Source organism: Symphalangus syndactylus, chromosome X (assembly GCF_028878055.3).
Source record: "Symphalangus syndactylus isolate Jambi chromosome X, NHGRI_mSymSyn1-v2.1_pri, whole genome shotgun sequence".
Lineage (NCBI taxonomy): Eukaryota > Metazoa > Chordata > Mammalia > Primates > Hylobatidae > Symphalangus > Symphalangus syndactylus.
The window spans coordinates 81,574,120-81,587,837 of NC_072447.2; the positions used below are offsets into that span (position 1 = coordinate 81,574,120).

The 13,718-nt window shown below is 45.7% G+C and overlaps 1 pseudogene; it reads left to right on the plus strand.

Moving 5' to 3' along the window:
• Window positions 1-1,852: 1,852 nt before the first annotated feature.
• LOC129475339 (ATP-dependent RNA helicase DDX3Y-like) lies at window positions 1,853-13,257 on the plus strand (annotated as a pseudogene).
• The last annotated feature ends 461 nt before the right edge of the window (window positions 13,258-13,718 follow it).

Sequence of the window (13,718 nt, forward strand, 5' to 3'; positions counted from 1 at the left end):
GTACCTACTCAATCCCTACATGACTATTTCATCTGTGGCCCAGAGCCCTACTAAAATCCTTACCCCCACAAACCTGTGATCTTCCCTTAGGCTCTCACTGCCTAAGTGCTCTGCCTAACCCTACCTAAGAGTTCAGCCAGTGACCCAGGGACCAGCCTGCCCCTTACCATCACGACCAGCACCTGAGGAACCCCACCCCCCACCCCAACCTAGCTCCATCAGGACTCATGCATGATGTTCAGCCAGCAATCTAGGGGCTGGGGAGTTAGAGAACTACCTACCCCATTCAAATTCTGCTGACATCTGACCACTTCCCTCAGAGCCTGAGGTCCAACTGACACAACCAGCTGATATCGCCATAACCAACACACAGGCCCAAAGGCAGACTCACCCCCCTTTTACACAAAGAAGTAATGATATCACATTGGAGAACAGGGAAGCTGTGAAGCTATTTATATTAATTAGGCTGAGTGATGAAGTTCTGCCCCAAAACCACTCCCGTGGAGAGTCATGAATTAAGCAGTCCCCAAGGCTCTCAACCACACTGTGGCCCAGAGATAGACTACAGTGTGTGACTCAACTAACAGTCATGAGCTCTGGAACCGGGTTGTGATAAGGCAACAGTTCATATTCTTGTCTATCTAGGACAAGGGGCTTGTGCAGCGCCCCACAGTCCCACACAAAAGCTTCAGCACATTTCATTAGGAGCTCCTCCTACTCCTAGCCACCTCCATTAGGGTTGGTGCCTGCACTTGACATAGGAGTATTTGAGGGTAAGCCAGAAGTTCCAGCTCTGCCTAGCTGTGTCCCCCTACCCCCACAGAACAGGAAGCACATGTCACAGAGAACTTCATGCTTCAGCCCATTAGCTGAAACAACACAGAGCACCTCACAGTAAACAAAGATCAGTTACATATCCATCTGTTGTACAACCACTAGCTCTGAACCATAAAACCATTGATAAAAGAAAAACTTCAGCTGAATTATATTTTTTAAAGTTTAATTTAGCAATGAACAATTTGTGAATTGGGCAGTCCCTAGAATCACAGTGGATTCACAAAGACTCCAGTGCAGCCACATAGTGGAAGATTTATAGACAAAAACAGGGAAATGACAAACAGAAATTGGAAGGGAGGTACAGAACAGCTGGAATAGTTACAGCTCGATGTATGCCTTCTTTGAACACAGTTTGAACACTCAGCAGTATATGAATGATTAAAGTATGGCCGCTGGGATTGGCTAAGACTTAGCTATTGTTACAAGTGCATACTACTAAGTTAGGTTTTCAATTTTGTCTGCCTATTAAGCTAGGTTACAGTTCATCCACAAGGACTCAAATATGGAAGTACAGAGTCCTTCTCAGGCCATATTTAGTTTGCTTTAACACCATATACCAGCATGTAGGTTGAACTACACAGCCCAATATGAAACCTGCTGAAAGAATTATGTAGCAATATGGAAGTGAAACCAAAAGACCCTCTCCAACATATTCTATAGTCACATCCTCTGTCAAGGAGGAGAAAGGGAAAGAAGAAAAAAAACAATAATATACAGATTGAAAGAGGGGGAACTGTATCTATAGGAAAATAATTACAAAAATTAGAAATGCCAGTTATCTCCAATGGAGAAAGAACCCACACAAGAATTCTGGCACCATGAAAAATGTGAATGTTGTGTCACCACCAGAAGATCACACTAGCTCTCCAACAATGGCCCCCAACTAAAATGGAAACTCAGAAATGTCAGCTAAAGAATTCAAACCATGGATTGCAAGAAAACTCAAAGATGTTCAAGACAAGATTGAAAATCAACAAAAAGAAACTACTAACACGATCCAGGAAATGAAGGAAGAGATGAGCACCTCAAAAAGAAATCAATCAGATCTTCTGGAAATGAAAAACTTACTTAAAGAATATCAAAATACAATTGAAAGATTTATCAATAGACTAGACTAGACCAAGCAGAAGAAAGAATTTCAGAGCTTGAAGACTGGCCATTTGAGCTAACCAAAGGGGTGGGGGTGGGGAGAAATAAAGAAATAACTTTTAAAAATGAATGAACTAGGATATTTGGTCTCATACTTATGGTGGACGACCTTGATTTTCCACTTCTCTTCAGGGATGAGTCATGTGGTGGTAGAAAATGCCCTCGACCTGGAGGAGCAGTTTGCTCATCTGGACCTGAACTCCTCTGATAAACAGAGTGGAGGAGGAAGTACAGCAAGCCAATAGTGCTATATACCCCCTCACTTAAGGAACAGAGAAGCATCTAAAGGATTCCATGATAAAGACAGTTCAGGTTGGAGTTGTAGCAAAAATAAGGATGCATATAGCAGTTTTGGGTCTCAAGATTCAAGAGGAAAGCCTGGTTATTTCAGTGATTGTGGAAGTGGATCAAGGGGAAGATTTGATGATCCTGGATGGAGTGACTATGATGGTATTGGCAGTCATGGTGATAGAACTGGCTTTGGCAAATTTGAACGGAGTGGACACAGTCATTGGTGTGACAAGTCAGATAAAGATTATTGGTCAGAACCACTTCCACCAAGTGAATGCTTGGAGCAGGTACTCTTCTGGAGGAAACATTGGGATTAACTTTGAGAAATATGATGATATACCAATAGAGGCAACTAGCAGTAACTGTCCTCCACATATTGAAAATTTCAGCAATGTTGACATGGGAGAAATTATCATGGGGAACGTTGAGCTTGTTACGTGTGTCCGTATAAGAGACCACTTGAGCAGGCTTAGTGTGAGCAACAAGGCTGTTTATTCACTTGCGTGCAAGTGGGCTGAATCTGAGAAAGGAGTCAGCAAAGGGTGGTGGGATTATCCTTGGTTCTTACAGGTTTGGGATAGGCAGTGGAGTCAGGAGCAATTTTTTGCAGGCAGGGGATGGATGTTACAAAGCACATTCACAGGGGCAGGAGGGAATGTTACAAAGTACATTTGCAAGGGTGGGGAGGGTGTATTGTCACAAGGGCAGGGAGGAATGTTACAAAGTAGATTCACAAGGATGGGGAATATCGCAAAGTACATTATCACAAGGGCAGGGGAATGTCACGATGGCTTGACCATGGTGCGGCCAGCTCAGAGGACCTTATATTCCCGTCTTTTTATGTTAATAATGAAGAAATAAAACAAGAAAGAGTAATGAAAACTTGGGGTGAAAATTTTGGGGGCGGTATGGAGGGGTGATGGGCGATGTTTCTCAGGGCTGCTTCAAGCGGGATTAGGGGTGGCATGGGAACCTAAAGTGGGAGAGATTAGACTGAAGTAAGATTTTGGGGTAAGAGGTGATATTATGGGGTTGTTAAAAGCAGAACTTGTCACATAGAGTGATTAGTGTTAGCCTGGATGCAGTTTTGTAGGAATTGAGAGATTAATTGGAAGACACAAGGCCCGAATAAGAGATGGAGGAAGATAGGTATTACAGGACTAACGATTGGAAGAAGCCAGGATACCCAGTTAGAGAGTGACCAGGTGGGTCCAGCATAATTAGTTGCCTGATTAGTGAGTTTTTGAGCTCTGTCTTTGAGTTTTTTGATGTTACCATATGCCAGGCCAGATTGATATCAGTAAAAACAACACTCTTCATTAAGAAATATACAGAGTCCTCCTTTTTCAGCAGTGAGTAAATTGAGGCTTTGGTGGTTCTGCAGGACAACTGCAGCTAAAGAGTCAAACTGGGCTTGGAGGACAGATAAAACTTGTGATATATCTGTAATGCTAGCAGAGAAGTCATTAGAGAGGCTGTGGAACGTTGTGACCAAGGTTGAGATGCCTGCTATTCCAGTTCCAAGTGCAAGAGTGGAGACAGAAAGTCCTAGACCCACAAGCAAAGGGATTAGTGGGATGACTCTTTTTTGTCGTGTTGGTGTCATGAGGGGGACAGGCAGTTGTTCATTCCCATCTACAAACTGGATTTTGGGAGTAAGGAAGACTACAGTACATGTGGTCATCTAGCTGGTAGGTAGGCATATGTAGGTGGAAGAGCCACATAAAAAGAAGAGACCTTGTGTCAGGCAGAACTGGAAATGTAAAGTGAAAAGGTGAGAGGGTGTACTGAAAGAGGAGTCCTGCACCCCAAATCCTAGAGATCCAGCAAGGACAGCAGCTGTTAGAGGTTGTAATCGGGATTGATGGTACAACTATGTAGATGAGAGGTTTGGTTCTCATGGTGTATGAGAAAGAGCATAGTGTCTATGAGTAACCTTACACTGCTATTGATGGGGCTGGGTATAAGCAAGAGGAGGGGTCAGGAGGAGAGTCAGACGAGCAGGGGGAGGGTGGCCAAGGATGGAGTGAGATGCAGGGTAGGTGTCTTCCTAAACAATAGTGACTGCCAATGTTTTTTGGTTTGTCAATAATGATAGAGGGCTTATCAGTAATGCGAAGTTGCAATGCTCCCATCTGTTTGGTAATGTGTGTGGCTGGGTTCTGGAGATAAAGAGTAAAGGAACATTTGGACGGTGGAAGGTTGCCTAAAGGGATCCCAGTAGGCTGTTGTCAGGAGATGCAAAAAGGAGCGGCAACAGGGATAGTTGTTTGTGTGGTTAGGGGTCCAAATTTGGGGGGGGGGTACGATTGACATAAGGAGAAAAGTACCATAAGTAGATGCGAAGTGTGGCAGCTTGTTGGTGCGAAATGTCTGGGGAGTTCTCACCAAATCTGTCTAGAAAGTAAAGAAGTTCCTCAGGAGGGTAAAGATGAGGTAAAGGAGGTTCAGAGGTGCAGGGAGACAGGAGAGGTAGCCCAGTCGGCCTGTAGAGCGGGGACGGCTGTGTAAGAGCAGGAAGAAAGGGAAACACATAGCCAACAATTCTTTCTAGAGAAGGATTGGAGGCAGTGAGGAGAGAGAGGGTGAGATTGATAGTGTGCTGGAGGTAACTGGGGAGAGGTAGAGAATGACTGGAGAATGGAGGCAAGGATAAGAGTGAGTAGAAAAGTAAAAAAAAAAAAAAAAGGACTTTATCAGGATAGAGGAATTGGAGTGTATCTTGCCACTGAAGATCTTCTATCCCAGAGAAAGTTAAGGGTGGCGGTTTGAGGTAAAACCAGGAGATATCAGTTATGATGGTTTGGAGGAAAAGTGTAAACTAGCAGTGTAAACAAGGGCAGGGCATTTATGAGTAGTTGAGAACGGTGAATAGGAGTATGACTAGACAGAAGATAGTAGGGATGACAAGTTTTTGGGGCACAGTCCAAGTAGTGGGGGTGGCTGTGTAAAGCCCTGTTGCAAAAAGTAGGGTAAGGATGAATAGACCTAATAGAATGAAGGGATATATTAGGCTCATAAGGGTTATTATTGTTCTTCAGAAATGCACGCGAGTTTAAGGGAAGCAGGGGAGAGTACTTGCGATTTCCAGGAGGAAGAGGAGAGATCAGGCTGTCTGTCTGGCAGACACAGCTTTATTCTGGAACAGTGAACCCAATACGGAGGGTCCTGCAGGCAGACAGCAGTTGGGGTACTATAGATGACTAAGTAGGGTCCAGTCCATCGAGGTTTGAGGGGTCATATTCTTAAGAACTGATCATCCAGCTAGGGTGTCTTCATATTGCTGGGAATATGGAGTAGGCAAGAAAAGATGAGCAGCCTGGCAAATTTCCTGTCTAGCCTGCTGGAGGACCAGAAGATAGTCGCCTAGAGGGCTGGTGTCTGGCACGAGGTTGGGGCCCAGCAAGAAGGTACATACGTATGAAAGTTCAAATGGACTATACCCTGTAGCTTGAGGATAGGCTCTAATTCTAAGGAGGGCAAATGGTAAAAGTGTTGTCCAGTCTTTTTTAAGTTGGAGGCTGAGCTTGGTGAGGTGTGTTTTTAAAAGGCCATTAGTTCTTTCTACCTTTCCCAAAGATGAAGGATGGTACGGGGTATGAAGGTTCCACTGGATGCCGAGAGCCTGGGAGACTGCTTGAGTGACCTGACTAATGAAGGCCCGTCCATTATCAGACTATATAGAGGTCAGAAGGCCAAACCGAGGAATTATGTCTGACAGAAGGGAAGAAACGACTGTGGTGGCCTTTTCAGACCCTGTGGAAAAGGCTGCTACCCATCCAGTGAATGTATCTACCCAGACCAAAAGGTACCTTAGTTTTTGACTTGGGGCATATGGGTAAAGTCAGTCTGCCAGTCCTGGGTGGGGACAAATCCTCTAGCTTGATGTGTAGGAAAGGGAAAGGGCCTGAGATATCCCTGAGGGGTGGTAGAGTAGCAGATGGAACACTGAGAAGTAATTTCCTTGAGGATGGATTTCCATGATGGAAAAGAAATGAGAGGTTCTAAGAGATGGGCCATTGGCTTGTAACCCACATGAAAGAGGTTCTGAAAGGATGATAAGATAGAATGAGCCTGTGAGGCAGGAAGGAGGAATTTTCCTTGATCCAAGAACCATTTGCCTTGAGTAGGAAGGGATTAATAGGTAATAGTTTCAGTGGGAGAATAGGTGGGAGTGATAGATGAGAAGGAAGAAAACTGGCCATGAGGGACAGATGTGGGAATACTAGCTGCTTCTTTTGCTGCATTATCAGCATAAGCATTGCCTCAAGCAATGGGATCTGGTGACTTCTGATGCCCCTTGCAGTGAATGACTTTGGCTTTTTTGGGCAGTAAAGCAGCCTTAGGGAGGATTTTTATTAAGGCAGTTGATGATGGAGGACGCTTGTGTAGTGAGAAAACCTCTTTCTGCCCATATAACAGCATGGTGATGTAGGATGTGGAAGGCATACTTGGAATCAGTGTAGATATTGACACATAGTCCCTTTGCAAGGGTGTGGGCCGAGTTTAAAGCAATGAGTTTGGCTTGTTGAGAGGTAGTGGAAGGGGGCAAGGTAGTAGCTTCAGTGACAGATGTGGAAGACACTACAGCATAGACTGCCCTTGCTGGTGACTGATGGTTGGGCCTTGAAGAACTACCATCAATAAACCAAGTGTGGTCTGGATTAGGAACAGGAAAGAGGGAAATATGGGGAAATGGGGAGGATGCCATATGGATTAGAGAGATACAATCATGAGGTTCAGGTTTAGTGCTAGGTATAAGATGAGACGACAGGTTGAAGTCTGTGCCAGGAACAATGGTAATTGTGGGAGTTTCAATGAATAGTGAGTACAGTTGGAGGAGTTAGGGGGTGGAAAGTATACACCAAGTGTGAGTAGGAAAATAGATGTTGGAAGTTATGAGAGCTGTAGAGAGTAAGTGGGGCATGGTTTGTGATCTTGAGGTCCTCTAGAAGTATTGAAGCGGCAGCTACTGCTGCACGTAGACATGAGGGCCAGCCTAGAACTGTGAGGTTAAGTTGTTTGGATAGGAAGGCTACAGGTCGTGGGCCTGGATCCTGTGTAAAAACTCTGACCACACAGCCTTGTATTTCAGCTGTATGTAAGAAGAAGGATTGGGACGAGTTAGGGAGTGCTAATGTGGGGACTGTTTCTAGGGTTGTCTTTAAGGAATGAAAAAAAGAGTGGGGAAAGGACTTAGGTCTATGGGGTCAGTCAGGTTTCCCTTTGTGAGTTTATATAGTGGTTTAGTTAGGATGGCAAAACCTGGTATCCAAAGGCGAAAGTATCCAACCATGCCTAGGAAGGAAAGGAGTTGTTGCTTTGTAGAAGGGGTTGGGGTTTTTGGAGATTAGCTGTACACAGTTAGCACGGAGAGCATGTGTGTTTTGATGGACTCTGCCAAGATAGGTAATGGATGGGGAAGAAATTTGGGCTTTAGAGGAGGATATACGACACCCCCTTGAGAATATATGTTGAACGAGGAGGGTATCTTTTGGGGAAGATTCTTAAGAGGGGCTGCAGGCCAGGCGCAGTGGCTCACGCCTGTAATCCCAGCACTTTGGGAGGCCGAGACAGGCGGATCACAAGGTCAGGAGATTGAGACCATCTTGGCTAACATGGTGAAACCCTGTCTCTACTAAAAATACAAAAAAAGTAGCCAGGCGTGGTGGCAGGTGCCTGTAGTCCCAGCTACTTGGGAGGCTGAGGCAGAAGAATGGCCTGAACCCGGGAGGTGGAGCTTGCAGTGAGCCGAGATCTTGCCACTGCACTCCAGCCTGGGCAACAGAGCAAGACTCCGTCTCAAACAAAAAATAAATAAATAAGAGGGGCTGCAGAGGAGAAGGTCGTCCATATATTGAATAAGGTGAGAAACAGATGGACGGAAAGAAAGTAGATCATGAGAAAGAGCTTGACTAAAGTAATGGGGGCTGTCTCTGAAACTTTGTGGCAGTACAGTCCAGGTGAGTTGCTACGATTGGTGGGTGTCAGGGTCAGTCCATGTGAAAGCGAAAAGAGGTTAGGATGAGGGGTGCAAAAGAATAGTGAAGAAAGCATCTTTGAGGTCGAGGATGGAATAATGAGTTGTGGAGGGAGGTATTGAGGATAGGAGAGTGTATGGGTTTGGCACCACAGTACGGACAGGTAAGACAATTTGGTTAATAAGGCAAAGATCCTGAACCAACCTGTAAGATTTGTCCAGTTTCTGGACTGGTAGGATAGGGGAGTTGTAAGGAGAATTTGTAGGTGTTAAAAAGCCATGCTGTAACAGGTGAGTGATAACAGGCTTTAGTCCTCTTAAAGACTATTGTGGGATGGGGTACTGGCATTGAGCAGGGTAAGAGTGATTAGGTTTTAATGGGATGGTAAGGGGTACCTGATCAGTCACCAAGGAGGGAGTAGAGGTATCCCATACTTGTGGATTTAGGTAGGGAGACATGAGAGGAGGATTCAAAGGAGGCCTTGAATCAGGTAAAAGGGCAGCAATGAGGTGTGGCTGTAGTCCAGGAATAGTCAGGGAAGCAAGGGAAGCAGATAATTTAGTTAAAATGTCTTGGCCTAATAAGGGAACTGGGCAGGTGGGGATGACTAAAAAAGAGTGCATAAAAGAATGTTATCCAAGTTGGCACCAGAGTTGGGGAGTTTTAAGGGGTCTAGAAGCCTGGCCGTCAATACCCACAATAGTTACGGGGGCAAGGGAAACAGGCCCTTGAAAAGAAGGTAAGTGGAGGGGGTAGCCCCCGTATCAATTAAACAGGATATGGACTTACCATCCACTGTAAGAGTTACCCAAAGCTCAGCACCCGTGATGGTCCAGGGGGCTTCTGAGGCGATCAGGCAGTGTCAACCTTCAGCCCCTAAGCCGAGGAGATCTGGGAAGGAGTCGGCCAAGGAACATTGGGTTTGAGCTCCAGGAGCTTTGGGAGTGGCAGCGATGTGAGTCAGACAGTCTGACTTCCAGTGGGGGCCGGCACAGACAGGGCCTGGCTTAGGAGGAATCCCGGGCTGCCAGCCCTCCGAGGCCCAGTGGCCAGGCTTTTGGCATTTGAAGCAAGGTCCACAGGGAGGTTTTGAAGGAGCCCCTGGGAGCTGTGACTTGGATGTTCTTAAGGTTTTGTATGCTGGAGACGTGGTTGTGAGTTGTCTTACAGTGGAGGCAAGTAGCTATAACTCAGAGATACGCTGCCACTTGGTGGCTTCTTCTCTGTTATTGAACACCTTGAAGGTGAGGTTGATTAAATTCTATTGTGGGGTTTGAGGGCCAGAATCCAACTTTTTGAGTTTTTTTCTAATGTCAGGAGTGGATTGGGTCATAAAATGCATGTTAAGGATAAGGTGGCCTTCTGGCCCCTCTGGGTCTAAGGCTGTAAAGCATCTAAGGGTAGCTGCTAAGTGGGCCACGAACCACGCTGGGTTTTCATCTTTACCTTGGGTAGTTTCCTTTAGCTTGTCAAAATTAACAGCTTTGCATGCTGCCTTTTTGAGCCCCTAGACTAGGCAGGAGACCATGTAATCTCACCTAGCTATACCTGGGGAGCCTGTGTGGTATTGCCAACGGGGATCCTCTTGGGGAACTGACCTGGTGCCCTCTTGGAGGCCTGGCTTATGAAGCCGGCAGGTGTCTGCATAGGACTGGGCTAGAGAATAAACTCTTCCTCATTTATCTGGGGAGAGGGTAGAGGTCAGGATGACATTTAAGTCACTCCAGGTTAAATTGAAGGACTGAGTTAGATATTGGAATTCCTGTATATATTTGTTGGGGTCTGATGAGAAAGAGCCTAAATGCTGGCTGATTTGGGAAAGGTATGATAGAGAAAAAGGCACATGTACCCTGACTATGCCTTCAGCTCCAGCCACCTCTCTAAGAGGAAATTGTTGGGCAGGTCGGGGAGAGCTAGTCACGGAATGAAACTGTAAGCCAGACCAGGTGTGAGGAGGGAAGGTAATAGAAGGGTTATAAGGTAGGGGAGCGGAGGCTATGGAAGAATTGGGACCTGATTCAGCCTGGCAAGGAGCGGCTGGGGGAGAAGAGAGGTAAGAGGGGTCAGTGGAAAAGAAGGATTCAGAGGACTCTGAGTTTGGGGTGGAGATGAGGAGCGGATGGGAGAGAAAGAAGGAAAATCTGGGACAAGTGGCATTGGGAGCAGAGACTAGGGAGGGAATGAAATGTAAAAAAATGCCTGGACATAAGGCACCTCGGACCATTTGCCCATTTTTCAACAAAAATTATCTAGGTCTTGTAGGATAGACAAATCAAAAGTGCCATTCTCTGGCCACTTGGAACTATTGTCGAGTTTGTACTGGGGCCAAGAAGTATTACAGAAGAAAATAAGATGTTTAGTTTTAGGTCAGGTGTTAGTCGAAGGGGTTTTAGGTTTTTAAGAACACAGGCTAAGGGGGAAGAGGGAGGAATGGATGGCAGAAGGCTGCCCATAGTGGAGAAGGTAAGTTTAAAGAGGAAGGTAGAGACACAGAGAAATGGAGGTGGCAGCTACAGGCTTCCAGTAGGCATCCCTGACTGAGTTCTGGGCTGTAATGTGGGTGAGCACCCAAAGCAGGCATCCCCACAGTTGACCTGCCACCAAGGGAATGTGGGTGAATGATCAAGACAGGTGTCCCCACAGTGATCAGACACCAAGGGAAGACTGTCTTCCCACGTCCGTGACCAACATCAGAGCTTTTGAATGCACAGATAAAGTGTGTCTCCTTTTTGTCTCTACCAGGAAGGGAGAGAAACTGAAATTGAAAGGAGAGAGATTGAAGGGAGGCAATAGAGGTTAGGTAGAGAGCGAAAACACTGCTTACCCGAGTGCGAATAACTGCTTACCGATTTGAAATTGGTGAGATGGTCCTTGGGCTGGCTGGTCTGATGACCTGAGGTCGTAGGTGGATCTCCTCACAGAGGGAGCGTGAGGACAGGGGACAAGTCTTCTGAAGGAGTTCCTCTGTCCCGGGTCTTCGGCACCAAATACTATGTGTGTCCGTATAAGAGACCACCTGAGCAGGCTTAGTGTGAGCAACAAGGCTGTTTATTCACTTGGGTGCAAGTGGGCTGAATCCAAGAAAGGAGTCAGCAAAGGGTGCTGGGATTATCATTTATTCTTATAGGTTTGGGATAGGCGGTGGAGTCAGAAGCAATTTTTTGCAGGCAGGAGATGGATGTTACAAATACATTAACAAGGGCAGAGAGGGTGTATTGTCACAAGGGCGGGGAGGAATGTTACAAGCTACCTTCACAAGGATGGGGAATATCACAAAGTACATTATCACAAGGGCGGGGGAATGTCACGATGGCTTGACCATGGTGCGGCCAGCTCAGAGGACCTTACAGAGCTTACTATACTCATCCTACTCCACTGCAAAACATGCCATTCCTATTATTAGGGGGAAAAAACAGACTTAATGGCTTGTGCCCAAGCAAGGTCTGGGAAAACTGCAGCATTTCTTTTACCCGTACTGAGTCAGACATATATAAATGGTCCAGGAAAAGGTTTGAAGGCTGTGAAGGAAAATGGAAGGTATGGATGCCATGAACAATACTCAATGTCCTGGGTTTTAGCCCCAGCAAGAGAATTGGCTGTACAGATATGAGGAAGCCAGAAAATTTTTATACCAGTCTAGAGTTCATCCTTGTGTAGTTTATGGTGATGCTGATATTGGTCAGCAAATTCAGGTCTTAGAACATGGATGCCACTTGTTATTAGCCATGCCAGGATGTCTAGTGGATTTGATGGAAAGAGGAAAGATTGGATTAGACTTCTGCAAATACTTAGTGTTGGATGAAGCTGATAGGATGTTGGATATGGGATTTGGATCTCAGATACATCTTATACTTGAACAAGATACTATGCCACTGAAGGGCATTCATCAATACAGATGCTTGCTCGTGACTTTTTGGATGAATATATCTTTTTGGCTGTAAGCAGAGTAGGCTCTACCTCTGAGAATATCACACAGGAAGTAGTTTGGGTGGAAGAGCCAGATAAATTGTCATTTCTGCTTGATCTCTTAAATGCACCAGGGAAGGATTCACTGACTTTAGTGTTTGTGGAGACCAAAAAGGGAGCAGATTCTCTGGAGAATTTCTTATACCATGAAGTATATCCTTGTACTAGTATTCATGGAGACCAATCACAGAGAGATTGAGAAGGAGGCCCTTCATCAGCTTTGCTTGGGGAAAATCCCAATTCTAGTGGCTACAGCTGTGGCAGCATGAAGACCAGACATTTCAAATGTGAAACATGTTTCAGTTTTGATTTGCCAAGTGATATTGAAGAATATGTGCCTTGTATTGGCTGTACAGGATGTGTGGGAATCCAGGGACTTGCCACCTCATTCTTTAATGAAAGAAATATGAATATTACAAAGGATTTGTTGGATATTCTTATAGAAACTAAACAAGAAGTGCCTGCTTGGTTGGAAAATAAAGCTTACAAACACCACTACAAGGGTGGTATTCGTGCATGATCTAAAAGATTCAGTGGAGGATTCGGTGCCAGAGACTATTGACAAAGTAGTGGTTCCAGCAGTTCTGGCTTCAGTAGTAGTCATAAAAGCAGCAGCTGCAGTGGTGGAGGTGGTCATGGCAGCAGCAGCAGATGTGGTGGATGTAGCTATAGAGGCTTCTACAACAGTGACGGATGTGGAGGAAATTATAATTCTTGTTATAAGAGTTATTAAGAGCTGGGCGTGGTGGCTCATGCCTGTAATCCCAGCACTTTGGGAGGCTGAAGCAGGCGGATCACGAGGTCAGGAGTTCGAGACAAGTCTGGCCAACATAGTGAAACCCCGTCTCTACTAAAAATACAGAAAAAATTAGCCAGGCGTGGTGGTGTGCATCTGTAATCCCAGCTACTTGGGAGGCTGAGGCAGGAGAATCACGTGAACCCAGGAGGCGGAGGTTGCAGTGAGCCGAGATCGCGCCACTGCACTCCAGCCTGGGTGACAGAATGAGACTCTGTCTCAAAAAAAAAAGTTATTAAGAAATTATTTTAGGCAGATAAGAAAAGGGGTCCTTGGGAAGTTTTTTTTTCTTTTAGAGCAACTCCAGAAACGTTTCTTGTCTAGCAGGAAGGCCCTGGCTCTTAGAGCTGGGCCAGCAAGCTTTGATATGCAAATACCGGCCATAGAAACTGGGCCCACCCAAACATGGCAACTCCTGCAGTCTTCTTCTTGCCCTGGCCTCCACATGTGCCTGGCAACATGGCCGCCCCCACATATCCACACATGAGTAAAACATCATGGTGCCCTGTATTTGCATATTAAAAGGCTAGGGTGGGAGGTCCAGTTTTTTCTCGGGCTACGTGAATGACATGCTTGGTCAAACCAATCCCCTGAACCCTATCCAAATCAGACACCACCTCCTCCAGCCTCCTCATATAAGCAGCCACTTTTCTATCACACTTGGGGTTTTTCTCTTTGTTCGAATCCCCCTGCCTTCT